Source organism: Vicugna pacos, chromosome 7, assembly GCF_048564905.1.
Source record: "Vicugna pacos chromosome 7, VicPac4, whole genome shotgun sequence".
Classification (NCBI taxonomy): Eukaryota; Metazoa; Chordata; class Mammalia; order Artiodactyla; family Camelidae; genus Vicugna; species Vicugna pacos.
The window spans coordinates 49,607,640-49,626,356 of NC_132993.1; the positions used below are offsets into that span (position 1 = coordinate 49,607,640).

General features: G+C 36.4%; 1 protein-coding gene and 1 pseudogene across 4 annotated transcripts in view; both read right to left on the reverse strand.

Moving 5' to 3' along the window:
• HDAC9 (histone deacetylase 9) overlaps nt 1–18,717 on the reverse strand; it is a 638,632-nt gene that overhangs the window by 235,088 nt on the left and 384,827 nt on the right. The gene's annotated exons all lie outside the window — the stretch shown is intronic.
• LOC140697492 (BTB/POZ domain-containing protein KCTD5-like) lies at nt 10,954–18,092 on the reverse strand (annotated as a pseudogene).

The following is an 18,717-nucleotide window of genomic DNA, read 5'->3' on the forward strand; positions in this document are numbered from 1 at the left end:
AAAAGAATCATTTAAAATTAACTTTAAAGTAAGTTAGAATTAATGTATGTGTATATGTTGTTACCTCCATTTTCCTCTGCAGAATAACTGAGCCATCAATCAACTGGAAGGTATCTGTCACATAATCACACTCTGGACATTTGCTTTGATGACTAGAATGATTTGGTCACGATGTGGTTTTAGTTACAATAGTTGTAACACTTCTAGAAGACTCTAAATCTCTTGTTTCCTTCAGTGTCTCCATGTTCAGTTTCCTAAGGATACAGCAGTAGGTTTGACATGGGGACCATGTAGGAGAGGAGGGATCCTCTCACTACAGAGGGAATGCAAATGCATAATTATGGCTTTGGGAGTTTTCTATAGGGAAAATGAGCTTTTCTGCATATGATCTAAAATGCATGAGTAAATATATATCTTGATGATTGTAACACCCATCCTTTCTGTCTCTTTCTACTAAAAAATATTCTTTAAAACAGATCTAAAATAATCCAAGGCCCTCGATTATTTGTCCTACTTCTAAAACAAATGCATCCTATTTTTTCCTGCAATAATTCTCATCCTAAAGCCATCCTGCAAGCAAAAGCTGACAGAAAGTCTCTGAAGGTAAAGCAAAGTTGGAAGAACCTCCTCAGCCTGTCTTCTGGGCTTCCCTTGACCTGACACCAATCTGAATCCTCAATGTTAGAGCCTCTATTCCTTTTTCAGATTCTAGCCAAAATTCTATCTACTATGTAACAAATATGTCATTCCCAGGGCTGCATTCTGACTTTCATGGGCTCCTTCCTCCATAAAAAATATTCAAAATTATATTTTATGCTAGTATTGGTATATACTGAAATCATTATTATGATATTCTCTATTTTTTTTGCCTAAAAATCTTTTAACATTTAAAATATTTTGTGGGTCCATTCAAGTATCATGAGTTCTGGGCACAGTGTCTAATGGATATGCTATGCTGGCCCTGATTATTCATGCTTCCAACCTGTCTTTTCTGCATCACCCCCTCCAGGTGTGTCTATGAAGCTACTCATACACATCCTTTAAAGTCCACTTCAGATTTTACATGGAACCTTTTTAAGCTCGCATATTTAATGCTCTTTCTCTTTCCATTACATTCCCATCACACATTGTTTTTCTCTCCTTTTCCCTGCCATCATCTTTCATACATTAGAGTTACTGCATGCAATAACTACTCATTGAGCTCATACTCTGAGGCAGACACTTTGCTGGTGTGTTGAGACTTCATGTTTATAGTCTAGTGAGGAGACAGATACTAAATATTTCTAAATATAATGTAATTATAAATATAATGAGTGCTATATGAGAAAAATGCAGAGTATCATGAAAAACTGTAAAGAAGAAACTGATTTAGAGATTGAGGGAAATTCCATTTAACAAAGTGACATTTAATTTGAGACGTTAAGGATAAACCAAATTACCCAGATGAAGAGTCAGGGAAAGGCTCTAGATATGTTGTGTGTGTGTGTATGTGTGTGAGAAATCATCTTTCCACGTATACTGAAAGCTTTTGACACACAACTGGATCTAACTCGTCTGTGAACTTATTTTCTACTGCATTTTATATCTTTTCTTATGCTTGAAGCTAAATAATTATTTGCACATTAAGAATATGAAATAGACACTTGGTAGTTAAGGCCATGGTTTTTTTTGAACAATATAAGCATGTTTTAGATGACGGGTTAGTAAATGTTTTCTCTCTTGATGAATAGCTGAATATTGTAAGAGCTCCATGTAAATACCACCACTACCTTCTTTCTTTCTTAATAAAGCCTATTTCTTGCTTCACTTGGGCTTCAAAGGAAGCTTTGAGTAATGGAATAACAGTTTGCTAACTCTTGACCATGATACAAATGTTACATCTCAATACAGAATTTCACAACCAGTCAAGCACAATCCTACTTATCCAATCTCTCCTACCAGGAATTGACAATACAGGTCACAAATAAATATCTGTTCAATAGTAGTTAATTTATTCATCACATGTAAGTGTCCATCTATTATCTATTGTGCACGCAGATGGGAAACAGATCCCATGCTGGGTTGTATAGACAGGAAGGTGAATTAAGAATGGCTCCTGATATTATGGGTTGACGCCCAAAATTCAAGCACTTTATCCCTAGTTAGTAAGTTCTGTAAGGATATGAGCTTTGCTTACTGACTCTTATATTCCCATGCAATATTTCACATGTACAATAGGTGTTTGTAAATATATGTTGAATAAGTACATGAATAGAAAGGATACACAGCCATCCTTAAGATCTCACTATAAGGAAAAGACAAAACAAGAAAGCATGTTGTAAGCAATTATAACAGAAAGATCCAAGGAATGGCTAATGAAAAATATAAGAAAACAGAGAACAAACAGAACAATAATCATAATCAAAGTACGGTGCTCTGAAATTATTTAGTGATGGAGCCAAGAGCTGAGGGAAATGAGTGATTTGAGAATTGTTTTTCCTCTGTACTTTAATGTGGTTTCCAAACTTTCTGCATATCACCGATATTAAAACCTTAATTAAGAAAAATGGCAAATGTTATTTAAAATAAACAGTTGAAACTTTCAGACACTTCATTAGGACAGATTCATAATCACTGGCTCTAAGAGCAGACATGGGTCAAATACGTCTCAACCTGCTGCCAAAAAAAGGACTATAATAGAGAGAAAAGTTTATTCGCTTTCAAAAGAATTGACTGCAATTACATGCTTTTACAAATGTAATATGGCTTTTAATGTTTAGGGCAAATCTTGACAATCCAGTAAGGCACACATTATTATGGTACATATTAGTGACCAAAGCATCACAAAGCGGGAGGCCACTTTCAGATAGATATTACTCCTCACTAATAAAAAGCTTCCTTCATGAGGTTGAAAAGTAAGATAGTATTTTTCTGTTGTAGCTAAAATTGAAGTGTGTCACCAAACTTTTTTTTCTATTAGCAATTTTAATGAGATAATTTTTTCATGGTTATTTTCTATACTTCTAAGTATGTAAGTATGCGCATGTCTCTCCCTTGCATCATTAGAAAAATAAAATGTTGAACAGTTCAGAACCTAAAAGTTAGATGGATACCCAAATTAACCTCTCATTTGTTAAGCACCTTTGGAAAATGTGTCATTTCTTTAAGTGAATAATAAACATGCCCTCACCCCCGCAAACACATTTTTTATGAAAATGTCTTTTAAATACATGTATTATTTTGAGCCTGTTTCTTATGCATAGTCTTTTTTTTTTTCCCCAGGCGATTTTACCAGGGACCTTGTTTTGATTGGTTACTTTGCTAGACTGCCATTCAGGGACATTCTTTCAGGTCACTGAGATGGGTTAGACAACCTCATGGGAAGTGGCCTAAGGCCACTATGCCTGAACATCATGTCTCCTTCCACTGATAAAAGCTGCACATTACTTTCACAGAAGAGTTTTATGCAACTATTTTATAAATTCTTTAATGATGCCTAGTAAGACATCAATGTTATTGGGGCCTGGGCTTTTCTCACTTGTGAGGGATAGCCACTGCCAGCCACTTGGAAAGTGGGTAGGAATAGGTCTCTGTATGGCAAGCACAATATTCTTGCTTAGAGTTAAATATTTGGGAGTGGCTTGCTAATGGAGAGCACGGGGTGGTTAAGTCCTTGGACTGAGGAGACTTCAAGGCTCTATTTTTTCGTAGTAGCAGTGATTTTTAAATTTTGTTTCTGTTTAGTTTTCTTTTGCTTTCTTGTTGCCACTGCTCAGGGATCTATTTTATGGCTTCTGGGTTTTCACTTTGTTCTAGATGTTACATTTGCTTCCAGACATATTACTCATTGTGTGCTATAATCAATATCATCATGCAATTTCAGCAAAAGCAAACATAGTTATCATAAATCATAATCAGAATTATTTGAATTAGTTTAATAAAAGATATGACCTAAAAGTAAACAATATATATATCATGGGAAAATAATTAGAAAAAATATTAAAATTCTGCTTTTAAAGCTATTTCTTTAAAGAATATATGTTCCTCCATGCCTGGCATTATGAGCAAGTTGAATTTTCTTTTTTGGTTCACAATGTTTTAAATTTAAGAAGTCTTGCTTTTACAGAAAATTAGAATCATAAATATCCCTTAAGATTATCTTGTAACATGCCAAGGGCTAGTGGGAATTTACATGTTCTAAAGTCTCTGTATTATTCAGGATGGGTGTAGAAGTAGTGGTTAATTTTAGGCTTTTTAAAGCTAAACATGAATGTTAATAATTTTAAAATAGCTATTAAATAAATAGAAATAATGTGCCTAACTTTAAAATAGAGAAAAATGTTTGACAAAGAGAAAAAAACAAGAAGCAATTAGTCTAAAAATAAATGGAGAAAAAAATGCAGCACTGAGAAAGCTGTAAAAATATAATTTCCACAAAAATAAGATCCTAGAAACAAATACCCACATATCACTAAACACAGTTAATGGGAAGGTACTCAATTTACCAGTTAAAAGATGAAGACAAAGAGAATTTCAAAAATAGAAAGGATACACTCATCAAGTTGTATACATTGAATATGTATAGCTTTTTGTCTGTAAATCATACCTCAATAAAGTGGTTTCAAAGCAAATTAAAAAAAAATAGAAAGGATACAATCTCTGGCAGATCAAGTTAAATTAAAAGGTCTATGAAGACACAGAATAAAAATACAAACAACAACAACAAAAAGAAGTAAAAGCTTTGTGCAGCCATATTAAAATCAGATGAAACAGACTTTGGGGGGAAATATTAGGGATCACATAGGAGTATATATAAAATAAAAGCTCAATTAACCAAGGAAAAAAAACCCTAAAATAACAAAGGCTCAAAATGTAAAAAGCATAAATTGACAGAACTATAAAGAAAAACTATAAAGAAAAATCCACATCATGGAAGGTTATAACAAATATATAACAAAATGAGTAAGGTTACAGAAGATTTGAATAACACAACTCCTTGGTGATATAGTGAAATTTGCAGTCAAACATATATTCTTTCAAGCACACACGTAACAATTACAAAATTGACTAATACAAGAAAGCTAGTGTCAACAAACTTAAAAGAATTAGTATTTACAATGGAATATTATTCAGCCTTGAAAAGAAAGGAAATTCTGATATGTGCTACCACATGGAAAAACCTTCAAGACACCACGCTAAGTGAAAAAAGCTAGTCACAAACAACAAATACTGTTTGATTCCACTTACATGACACATCTAGAGTAATTAAACTCATACAGACAGAAAGTAGAATGGTGGTGGCCACGGACTGGGAAAAGGGGGAAACAGGAGACTTATTGTTCAAAGGTACAGAGTTTCAATTTGGGAAGATGAAAAGTTCTGGAGATGGACAGTGGTTGGTGATGGTTGTAAAACAATGAATATACTTGATGCCACTAAACTGTCCACTTAAAAATGGTTAAAATGGTAATTTTTTGTTATATACATTTTACTGAAAAAGAGGATTTAAAATCATTCAGATCATATATGCTGATCACAGTGTAGTCAGAGATGTAAACAAGTAGATGAATAGATACACTGTATTTTGTGATAAAATCAATATAAAGATAATAGTTCTTCCCAAATTAATCTGCCATTTCTGGAATGTTTCAGATGATTTTGAATTTAACATAGGAAAGCAAAGGCAGAGAACAGCCAAGTGAATTTTGAAAATAGTAAGTTGGGGAGATAGGCGCTGCCTGGTATTTACACATACTAAAAGCTGAATTATTTAAGACAGTAGAATATTAGCTCAAGAATAGACTGATGGAGTAGAGGAAAGAGCCTACAAACAGACCCATGAGTATATGGACACTAGACATATCACAGAGATGATCTACAGAGTAGCAGGTAAATAAGAAATACAACAAATGATTTTGGGAACACTGGTTATCCATAAGGGGAACAATGAATTTACATACTTACCTAATACTACATGCAAGAAACAATGAAAAATGTATTAAAAACTGAAATGTAAAATGCACAATTTTTAAAGTTTTATGAAAAAAGGTGGAGAATATCACTCTAAATTTGGGAAAGGAAAGAAATCCACATACTTCTGTTTATCATAAGCCAGAAAAACACAAGCCAGAAATTGGGTGTAAATACTTGCAAAGCACAGAATAAAGCAATGTTTAATGTCTACATTACATACGTAACTCCTAAAAATAAAAAGGAACAGAAAAATGAACAAAAAGTATAAATAGGAAATTCCCAGATAATGAAATATTTCAATAAGTCAACAAATACATGAATAGAAACAACCTTACTGGTAATCAGCAAAATGCAAATTAAAACCACCATGAGATACCATTTTATGCTCAACAGATTGATTAGAAATTTAAAAGCCTGATGATATCAAGCATTACTGAAAATAAAGAGCAAGAGTAATGCATAGACTGCTTGCAGGAGAATAGACTGTTACAATCACTTTAAAGAACAATGGACTAATATTTAGTAAAAGAGAAGATGGACAGTAAACCTACAGTAAGATGGTGAGTGAAAAATACAAGCAAAAAATGTATACGAAGTCAATATTTAAGTCTAAGATATGCAAATTATATTGCTTAAATATATGTGAATGTAATAAAAATATAAAGAAATGCATGGGAAAAATAAAAAGCAAATTCAGAAAAGAGGGGATGGGTGGGGAAAGAAACAGTAAAGAGATACAAAGTAAACTGTCTATATTACACTTTATTTCTCAAGCTGGATGTTATGGATGTTCATTAGTATAATCTATTATTTTCTCTGTATATGAATACATTAAAAATAAATTTTAAATGTTTTTTTTGTATATTGGCTCATATAAAACACCAATATTATTATTACATACAAGTGGTTTTATTGAAAAGACTAAGTTTAATTGGAAAATACAAAAAGAAAAAAGTGAGGGAGAGAAAAAAGAAAAAGTAAAAGTAGATGAGAAAAGAATCAAAATAAGCACGAAAAACTATTTTTTATCAAGTTTATGCTAAATTACTTTTAGTTCATATATTCCTAAGATATCAATTAATTTGCATCAAAATGCACTGATTGATAAATATAATAAAATGTACAATTAAATATATTTTTTCTTTAGAATTTCAACATATTGTCATTTAATTCATCTCCGTGAGAAAACAGTGATATAGAAAGGACTGAGAAATTAGTGCAGAAAAGTGGATACTGGAAACTTGATTTGTAACAGAAGAAAAAATAAATTTAAATATGCAAACTTTAAGAAACTAAAGAAACAAAGATATTTAAAGTCAGTTATTTCTAAATACTGATAATATGATTGATTTATAGTTATTTCCTTATTTTGGTTGACCTGTATTTTCCAAATTACCTAATAACCATACATTTTAATTTTATTTTAAATGTTACACTTTATTACAATCTCACTATTTTAAGAGGTTAAATATGTTACGGTGACAAAAATGGATACTGATTTGGACAGAGAGAGATCTCCAGATACAGGATACCTGTGAACAGAAACCCAACTGCACTGTCATATTTCCAGTCCCAAACCTAGAGCCCAGAATACAACAAAGGCTCACTAAATGTTGACAATGCACATACACTATATCAGAGAAATATAACTGCTTCTAGTCTAAGATTAGGGGAAAATATCCAACTCTAATTTATTTGACAGAGCTGATAAATGTACCTAATTTTTTTCCAAAGTAATTTAAATTTCTTTTTTCTTCTTCACATTGTGTCAGAAAACACTTCAGTAAATCCAAAATCATCAACTCTAGGTCACTAAGATATTCTCTAGTATTTTGTTTTTAATTCATCAGTGTACTGGAATAATCATTTTATCCTATTAGAACCATAGTTAGAACAGGGTGATTGAGATGAAGTTTCAGAGAAAGCCTACTATCCTGGAGATGTTACTGGGTGTGTACAAGCAATTCAGTAATATCTTGGGGCCGGAAGTAGGGATGAGTCACTGGTTGATGACTTTTGGCTAAAAACCGGTAGAGTGCATAACAGAACCTAAATATGGTACCTGAGAGCAGTGGTCTCCAAAGTGAGGAATACACATGAATCCAGTGAGTGCAGGAAAATAAAGCAAAGCTTCTATCATATTTAATTTTTAAATAAAAAAACAAGAAAGCAAATTAACTATTTTACTATTTGATGTATGGATACGCAGTAACATTTACACTCAGTCCCTGCATCAAGGGTCATAAAGTAAACTCTCTCTGAGATATCCTAAGGAGTCGAAGTTCAAACCTTAATACAAAATTACAGTAATCACAACAGTGTGCATAAGGATAGACATATAGATCAATGGAACTTAACTGAGAATCCAGAAATAAACCCTTATATTTACAGTCAACTGACTTTCACCAAGGGTGCCAAAACGATTCAGTGAGGAAAATGGTCTTTCAGCAAAAGAAGCTGGGACAACTGCAAACCCACATGCAAAAGAATGAAACTGAACCCCTTGTTCACACTGTACACAAAACTTAAGCCCAAATGTATCACAGAACTAAATATAAGAGCTAAAACTACAAATTACAAGAAATATAGAAGTAAATCTTCTTAGATATTAAGACCGAAAGAAAAGCTGCCCCTACCACATAAATTAGATATAATCAGAAATAAAAACTTCTGTGCTTCAAAGGACACCATCAGGTAAACAGATAACCCACAAACCAGAGAGAACATCTGCAAACTGTATCTGATAAGAGACTTAAACCCAGCATATATAAGGCATTCTTATGCCTCAATAATAAAAAAAAAATTTTTTTTAAATGAGTCAAGTTTCTGAATAAACATTTCTCTAAAACAGATATACAAATGGCCAATAAGCACAAGAAAAGGTGTCCAACATCATTAGCTGTCAGGAATTTGCAAATCAAAACCACAATGAAATGCAACTTCACACCAACTAGAATGGTATATAATTTTTAAAAAGATAGATAATAACAAGTGTTGGTAAGGATGTGGAAAAACTGGAACTGTCATACACTGCTGGTGAGGAGATACAATGATGAAGCCACTTTGAAAAAGTTTTGCAGTTTCTTAAATACTTAAACTTAAAGGTACCACACGACCCAGCAATTTCAATAATACATATATACCTATGAGAAATGAAAATATATGTACCACAAAAACTTACACATGAATGTTTGTATCGGCACTATTCATAACAGCCAGAAGTACAAACAACCCAAATGTCCACCAACTGATAAATGGATAAATAAAACATCTATGCAATGGAATGCTATCCAGTCATAACAAAGTTTTTGTTTTGTTTTGTTTTTTCCTCATTCACAAAATCACAATCATATTTTCTATTTTCAGGGGAAACCGTAAGTATTGAACATCAAGCTCATAAAATAGTCACTTTAAAAAAGTGTAAAAGTATAAATATTCCCTTAGAATAAACTTTACTGAAGTAAGTCTTAGCGTCTTTAAATTAATTAAAAACAAACAAACAAAAAACAAGTCTATTTATTTTGCCAAGGTCATAGACCAAACAAGAGCAAAGTGGCCGGTAGCTCCCCAAAAGGGACACCTGGAGGCCAACAACAGGCCGCCCTCCTCCCACCCCGACCCCGCTCCTCTGGAAAGAACTGGTTGGTGGATGGTTAAATGTGCCCCATAGAGAAGCTGGTTACAAAATGTTGAAGCCATACATTTAACATACAACACACCTTACGAAGGAAGAGGTAAGTCAGTCGGTTAATCAGGTTATTGGGAAAGGGAAAGCAAGGAGGGTATACGCAGAAGTCTCTAGAAGCATTTGAAACTAGCCGGGTCAAAACCTCTGACTTACCTGCAGGCAGCCCGGGCAACTAGCTTCTCTGGGAAGCCAGAGGTCAAAAAGCAAAAAGCCGCTCATTCGGGCAGGTCGCCCAGACTCGGACAGTCCGCACGACCAGTTGAGTGGTCTGTTCCCGAAGCACGCAAACAGAAGCTTTTCACCGAGTCCACGTAGCTCCAAGGTCCTATCAGGTGGGCAGAGCCCTTGCAAAGTTGTGTGAAGCTTCAAACATCCCAGAAATATTACAAATAAAATGAGAGAGCCGGCCGGGTGTCTCTGGTGTGCTGTAAATATCCAATTTTCAGTGTGACCTGTGGTTTCAGGTCTAGAAGCCGGGCGACAGGCCTCCCGCGCCGACATCCATCCCGGGCCAAAGGCACAGGCGGGCTCCAGCTCCCCCAGGAGCCTGTGGGAGGGACAGACGCTGCCCAAATTCTCCCTCCGTCTCCACGATTTAACAGAACATTCCAAACCGGAGCAACACTTGTAGGCATTTCTAAAAAGTAAAAACATTGGGTAGTCTAGCAACACCGGGAAAGGAGGAACGCAAACGTCTCCCGCCTGGAAAATACAAACTGAGAGTCCTTGACTGTGGGTCCAGGCCCAGTGCCGGTGGTGGAGCCTGGCTCTGAAGCAGGTCAAGCCAAAATGGAGACGGCCTCTCTGAGGAGCGGCCCGCAGAGGCGGAGAGAAACCACCGCCTGTTCCCACCTGGGAGGCAGAGCTACTTCCGGCCCGAGCCAGGGCCTGCTGCGCAAGCGCGTGACCGGGGGCACGCCGACCACGGGCCGGTGAAGCGCCACTATCAGGGAGGCTGCAGCTGCGTTACAGACGTGATGTGGCACCAAGACCATCAGCCTTTAATGACCTTCGGTGATTCAAGCGGTGAGGCAGTAGCTTCAGGCCCCCACGGCCCTGGAAAAACCAAGAGGAAGCCCCCACCGGGCTGCCCACCCCATCACGCCTCCTAGCGAGTCCGCACGCGGCCTCAGGTCACCTGATCTGTAGCTCACCACCCACTTTAGAGTCAAGAAAGTACTCACACCTGGACCCCAAAAGAAATTCAGACGCAGGTTTCTTCCCACGCCCAGGCTTCCTGACATACTGGTTCCTTCTATTTTGGAAAAAAGGAAAACATTTCTTCAGCTGGTAGCCCTGTGCTCCTCGCATCCTTAAACCCGGTTCTTTTCTTGCAAACTCCTGGCATCCTCACTAGGCTCACTGTAGCGCGTGGCAGTCATGCAGCTCCTCAGAAACTAGCAAGAGGAACTCGGCCTGGTCTTCACTCCCCTAGGGATAAGAAGAGTGAATGCTGATCAGCTGCTCAAACTTCTCGCCATCAGAGATGGTGAGTATCACCTGTGTGAAGCGCCTCTTCCTGATGCTGAACAGCGCAGTTTGCCTGCTTTACGGAACCTGGGATGTTTTGCTGTCTCCTTCTCTCTTTCCTCTACACGGTAAAATTCCTCTTCCTCCTACACTCCTTCCTCTGCGAAGTCTTTGTTAATCACAAGCTTCCCACGTCTCAGAGAATTCAACATAGACCCCCAAAAGTGGGCTCTCTGTTGATTAAATACCCACCCGTTGCAACCTTGTTGCGTTCAGCTCAGGGTTGGCCGGGCACAAACGGTACAGGAAATAGTGCAGGTACCCACACAGCGCCTAGGAGGTGGCGAAGGAGTTGGTGCCACCTGTGTTGGCGTGCTGGGCGGGACGAGGAGCCCTGAGCTGCTGCAACTGCGCATCTCCCCTCGCGAGCGCCCCCACTAGGCCTTCGAGGACCAGGGTAGCACGTGCAGTGATGCTTCATCAGGATCCCAGGAAGCCCGGCCAGGGAGCCACAGAGACAGGCTGACGGTTGGTGGGGAGGAGGCAAAGGTGGTCAAAAGGTACAAACTTACAGATATAAAATAAATAAATCTTGGGGATATAATTAATAGACAGCATGGTGACTAAAGCTAATAATAACTGTTATATATTTGAAAAAAATAATGAAGCACTGATGCATGCTGTAGCACAGATGCACCTTTGAAAATACGCTAAGTGAAAAAGGTAGTCACAGAAGACCTTGTATTGTACAATTCCATTTATATAAAATGTCCAGAATAGACAAACTTATGGAGACAGAAAAAAAGATTAGTGGTTCCCTGGAGTTGAGGCAGGGGCAGTGGGGAATTATTGCTAATGGGCACAGAGTTTTGGGGGAAGGGTGATGAAAATGTTCTAAAATTGACTATATTAATGGAGAAAACACAGTCTATTCAGCAAGTGTTGGGAAAACTAGACAGCCACGTATAAATCAATGAAGTTACAACACTCCCCCACACCATACATAATAAACCCAAAATGACTTAAAGACTTGAATATAAGACAAGATACTATAAACCTTCTGGAAGAAAACATTGGCAAAACATTTTCTGACATAAATCTTAGCAATGTTGTCCTAGAGCAGTCTACCCAGGCAATAGAAATAAAAGCAAAATAAACAAATGGGACCTTATTAAACTTACAAGCTTTTGCATAGCAAAAGAAACCATAAGCAAAATGACAAACTATGGAATGGGAGCAAATATTTGCAAAAGATGAGACTGCCAAGGGCTTAATTTCCAGAATATATAAACAGCTCACACAACTTAATAAGAAAAAAAACCCAAACAACCCAATCCAAAAATGGGCAGAACTAAACAAGCAATTCTCCAATGAAGACATATAAGTAGACAATAAGCACATGAAAAATGCTCAGTATCGCTAATTATCAGAGAAATGCAAATCAAAACTACAATGAGGTATCACCTCACACCAGTCAGAATGGCCATCATTCAAAAGTCCACAAATGATAAATGCTGGGGAGGGTGTGGATAAAAGGAAACCCTCCTACACTTCTGGTGGGAATGTAGTTTGGTGCAGCCATTATGGAAAACAGTTTGGAGATTTGTTAAAAAACTAAAAATAGACTTACCCTATGATCCAGCAATCCCACTCCTGGGCATAAATCCAGAGGGAACTCTAATTCAAAAAGATACATGCACCCCAATGTTCATAGCAGCACTATTTACAATAGTCATGACAAGGAAACAACCTAAATGTCCATCAACAGGGGAGTGGATAAAGAAACTGTGGTACTGTGGTATATTTATATAATGGAATACTACTCAGCCATAAAAAAGAATAAAATAATGCCATTTGCAGGAACTTGGATGGATCTGGAGATCATCATTCTAAGTGAAGTAAGCCAGAAAAAGAAAGAAAAATACCATATGATATCACTCATATGTGGAATCTAAACAAAAAAGAAAGAAAGAAGACACTAATGAACTTACCTATAAAACAGAAACCAGTTAACAGGCATAGTAAACAAACTTATGGTTACTGGGGGAAATGGGGGGGAAGGGATAAATTGGGAGTTTGAGAATTGCAAATATTAACTACTATATGTAAAACAGATAAAAAAATAAATTTCTTCTGTATAGCACAGGGAACTATATGCAATATCTTGCAGTAACCTATAATGAAAAAGAATATGAAAATGTATATATGTATGTATATGTATGACTGAAACATGCTGTACATCATACTGACACATTGTAGCTGACTATACTTCAATAAAAAATAAAGTTGACTGTCATTGATGGTTGCACAACTGTGTGCATATACTAAAAGCCATTGAATTGTATACTGAAATGAGTCAACTGTATGGTATGTGACTCCTATCTCAATAAAATTGTTAAAAATAACATTTTTTCATCATAATATAAAAGGTTAACTCATAACATTTATTTACAAATAATGTTTAAATAATTTTTATCACACCTTTCTTAATTTCTATTTCTGTGCATGTTTTGTAACATAATACACTGATGTAGGGGTAAACTTATATAATTTGTGAATGTATATTTTATATTTCTTTATATACCTATATAATGATTATATGTATAAGTGAATGCTAAAATATTTTTTATTGCTTGTGATAAAATGAATTGTAGACCAATGCATAAGAATTGGAAGGTGAAGGGCTCCTTTTTAATGTAAAAATTTGATTAAGATAGAGGGTGCCTTTAATAATTACATAAGACTTTTATTATGCTCCCCCCTCCCATAGCAATGAGTAGTATTTCTGAACCGTAGTAGCAAGAGTGGCACACAGTTCAGGAGAAGCCAGATAAACAGGTTTCTGCTTACCAACAACAGAAAGCACTCACTGTTTCTCTACCAACCTTCCTTCCAGTGCCAAGTGTGGCCCCTCGTAGCAGAGGTCAGACTCAAGGTACGTGAAGGCTCCCCTGTACTCACTGGTTACTCCCAGTGAGGTCAGATCAGTCCCACCCCCTTCTTCCCCAGTTCTTCTCATTGCAAATAAGAGTCTTTGTCTAGTATGTTTTTCATGCCAACAAGCAATTATACAGAAGAGCACAAAGGAAAGTTAAATTTTGTACATCAAATAATATCCTCATTTTCAAATCATGAGGAATCTATAAACAACAAGATGAATCATAAGGCAGGACTGTGGATAGCTAAATACTACAAAGCTTTCAGCTAAAGCAGCAGCAGCAGAACCACGGAATTGATTTCAAGTGTAACCAGTGTTTATATATATGCACAGTGGCAAGGTGTATGGCGTGTAGTTAACCTGTGATTCTGGATTGAGGCTTAAAGGTTTATTCTAATACTGCCACTGACCTGCTGTAAAGCAGAACCTATTTAACTTTGTTTCTCAGTGGGGTAGAATGTTGGTAAAAGTTACTACCTATGTACAGAATGTATAAATAGCTTCCGATGCACTTACAGATATCCTCAGATATAAGAGTTCCAGGGGAAAGTAAATTACTAAGTCGGCTGCACTATGCATTTATACCTGGGAAAGGGTGGTTGCTTTAGATATGTTTAAGATCCAGCCACTTTGGTGCACTCTTGGAAGATGACCATTTTAAACCAATGGGAATTTTATGCCACTACAGAATACATAAGAACCACATTTGAATCTTGAAATTAAATAAGTAGCTAGTCCATAATGAGTAATTTCTTTCACAATAAAAAAGAAAGAAAGAAAACAAGTTATATTTTTGTTCCTTTATTTGCTTTTCAGCTTCTATATTTTTACAATTGCCTGTAGAAAAAAATCTTCAAGAGAGTGGGTTGAAATTATTTTAATTACATAACAGCCCAGAGGAAGATGAAATTGTCCAATGGCCTAGACTAGTATCCTCTGTCTGGTTGGTAGCCAGTGAACAGTACAGCATGAACAATAGTGCTCTGGTCTAGAAATAATAGCCTGAAGATAAAGGGGGAAAAGAGGTTTCTTTTGACCATGATGAATTTCTTGAACATTTCCTTTATTCCTCCCCTTTGATAATTAGAGTCCAGATATAAAACAAATCATAAGGGAAAAGATGACTAGCAGTATAAATCATTGCTATTTAAGACACATGAATTAGATGAATTTATCTTGAGTATGTGTTCTCAGTCTAGGATCTCTGGAAGAATTCTAGTGAATAGAAACTCCTGAAATTGTACATATAGTTGTATGAATAAATGCATGTGTGAATTTTCTGGAGGCAAAGCCCATAGCTTTCATCAAAGAGGTCCTTAGTTTTTGTAAAAAATGTTGTGAATCAACAGCTCCAAGAAAAAATGCAGTAAGTGGCCAAAATAATCTCCCACTAATTACAACTTTTAGCTTTCTCTATTAATAAAGCAGTTTTAACAACAACAATATGTTGAGAAGGGATTTTTTCGAAACCCTGAGGTTCAAACATATCACAAGCTGGGTCAAGTGAGTGGGATTAGAATTCTTGCACAATCAGGCACTAAGTTTCATACCCTCACCTCTCAGCCCAGGAAAACATCTTATTGAACTCAACCATATTTCACCACCAGGCTCTAGATCCAATTGCTTGTGTGCAAACTACCAAACATGTCAAATTCCAGAAAATGTGTGAGTTTATGTCCACTTCACTCTTTCACCCAAAGCATCCATGAGCTAAGGCAAGATATTCTGAGTCTCAAGTCACTGAACTAGAAGCCAATTACTGATAGCTCCCTGCTAAAAAGTTTGGCTAACAAAAAGAGAAGGAGAAAGGATACTGTTTAACCTGTATTCCTTTTGGTATTTAATCATACGCAACCTCTTAAAAAAGAAAGTTTTCTGTTTAAAATAGTTAAGTGTTTGAGGAAGCACACAGCCCAATCTGTAGCATGTAAAGAAGCATCTTAAATAGAACAAACATTAGTCACCATAAGTCCGAGCTGAAAACTGCTCTTTCCTTCACAACCAGATCTTTAATAAATCTAGGGTAAATACGCTAAGATGAACATAACATAATACACCTCAAAATTCGATGTTGAATTTTTGAAAGGAATGCCTTTGTAAATATTTCCTCAAACCTAAAAATAAGTATCACAAAAAGGCACTGGAATTTAACAACTCTGTAATCATTTCTTGACTTGGTGGAATTGAATTAATTAATCATTTATTCATTCACTCACTATATTAATAGCCTACCAAGCTATTAATGATAGCCTGTATCAGAAGCTAGAACATACAATGATGAACAAAACAGAGTCACATCCCTGTGAAGTTTACAGTCTAGTAAGGGAGACAAATAGTCATCAAAGTTCTGCACAAAAAAATATTTAGAGCAACTGAGGTAAAGCCTTTGAAAGTGTGGTATAGGGTCCCAATTTAAAAGAGTCAAGAAAATCTTCTCCAAGGATGGGATATTTGAGCCAAAAGATGAAGGATGAGAAAGATTTAAGTTGATAAAGAGAGGAAGATGAAAGTTACATGTGGAGGGAACAGCACGTTCATAGTGGCCCTGATGGCAGAGTACCTGGCAAGTACCATGGAACAGGTGCAGATCATGCCTGGCATATGTTAAATACTGTGTAATGTTAGTTGTAGTTGTAATGGCTTGGTCAATTTCACCAGAGCATATCAGCAATATTGGACATCATTTGGAATTAATCATTTAACTGTGTAATGATTAATAAATATAATGAAATCAGTTCTAAATAGAATAAGCAGAGACCAAGTCAATTCACTAATATAAATTCCTGATTTATATGAATAAACTCTTTAATTTAAAAGTTATTTTATCTCTTTGAAAAATATAGAATAATACTATGATTATTCACATTTTTGCACATTATCTATTCAGAGTATCAAAATTTCTATTGAAAAATTGTTAGTAACATAAATCTGAAAATATGCAATAAATATGAATGAGATATTAAAAGTGGTTATATTCATTATCACCAAACTTATTATATTTGATTTATGTCAGTGAACTTGCAATACTCAGTGCTTACTGGCATTATTTTTCATCTGCTTGATTTTTCAGCAAAAAGATAAATAATAATAGTATTATTTATTTCCAAGACTAAAACAGTTCTCACCATTATGAGATAGTAAGTTTGTTATTAGTTATACTTGGAGATTTTAAATCATGCTTTTAGTAAATAGTAGCTATTTTTAAATTGACAAAGAAAGAAATTGTCAATTTGCAAAATAGGAAATATGGCATTGTACAGTTGCTCCCTGGACTGCTATTAGCCTGTCCTACAATGATTCCACATGCCATAACCCAGTCCATCTCTAGAATGTAGGGTTTGAAGTAAGGTTGATGGAGGAGGTTGCAACAGATGAGGGAGGAGAAGAAAACTAGAAGTGTCTGGTTAATGAAAAACCCTGTTAACCATTTTTAGGAGTCTTAACCTAATTCTGAAGGCAATGAGTACTTATTCATATGTTTTCAGCAGTGGCGTGTTTAAGGGGAGCTTAATGTTTTTGTCTAGTTGGATGGGGATTCAAAGACTGGCTGTGGGCAGAGCTGATGAGCCATGACCAGTGGGCCACTGGGTGAATCACATATCCTTCATCTGCCCAGTGTCCCCTGTATCTATTGGACATTTGTACTGTTAATATGAGTTTGCTTTGTGTTTGTTTGGTGAAGGGAAAAAAGAGGAATTCTGGTGAGATTGTGAGAAGCAATGGGACAAGATGAGGAATGTAAAGGAGCAAACCCGTTTTCTCTTGGGTTGGCCCCACCGAGTGGTTATTTGCGCTCCAGAAGGTCAGGCTTTCAGGGAAAAAGTGAATGACCTGTTTCCATATGAGACTTAGGGCACAAACCCTGTTCTTTGGGGCCACCTGTGTCAAAATGGGCTACAGAACTTGAAGGAGGGCATTCCCCTCATTTCTGGCAGAAGCTCTACTGAGGACTAAAGGCAATGAAGGGCCATTTCTCACTCTTGACTGCAAAGCGTTCACACCCTGGGAGGCAGCAACCATTGTGTGGGCGGTGGCAGTAGACATGGCAGATCATGGCAGGTGTTGATGGTTCTCAGTGAGCACAGATTTGTTCCTGAACATGTGCCAGACTCCATCAATACCCAGAAGTACTGAGAGGCAGTGAATCAGGCTCTTTTTCCAGAATTATGGTGTTAGGGACTATCATGACAGTAGAAGGTAGGTAATTGATGCTAATGTGACCTAATTTGTAGCCACTGGCCAGTCACATGGATTACGAATGAACCTAAGGAGTCAGACTACCAAAGATGGGCAGTAATCCTGCCCAGTGCGGTCAGAGCCAGGATTGCAGCACTGGGGTAAAGAGAGGAAGATGGACCTATAAGGACCTAGAAGACAGAATCAACATAGTTTGATGAATTGGGAAGATGTTCTTTGCTTGGGGGCAATGGGGAACAACGATGAAGAATGTTCATCAGTGAGGAAATCAGACTGCTTTGGGTTTATGGCTCACCAGCTGTGCCATGGTAGACAATTACTTAACTTTTTGAAACCTCAATTGTCTCATTTTTTTCCATTTGTCAATTTTGAATAATAATAATATATCCTGCATAGAGATTTTTGTCAAACTGAAAATGAGATGGTCCATTAAAAATATTTAGCATAGTGCTTGGCACATTTTAGGCACTCA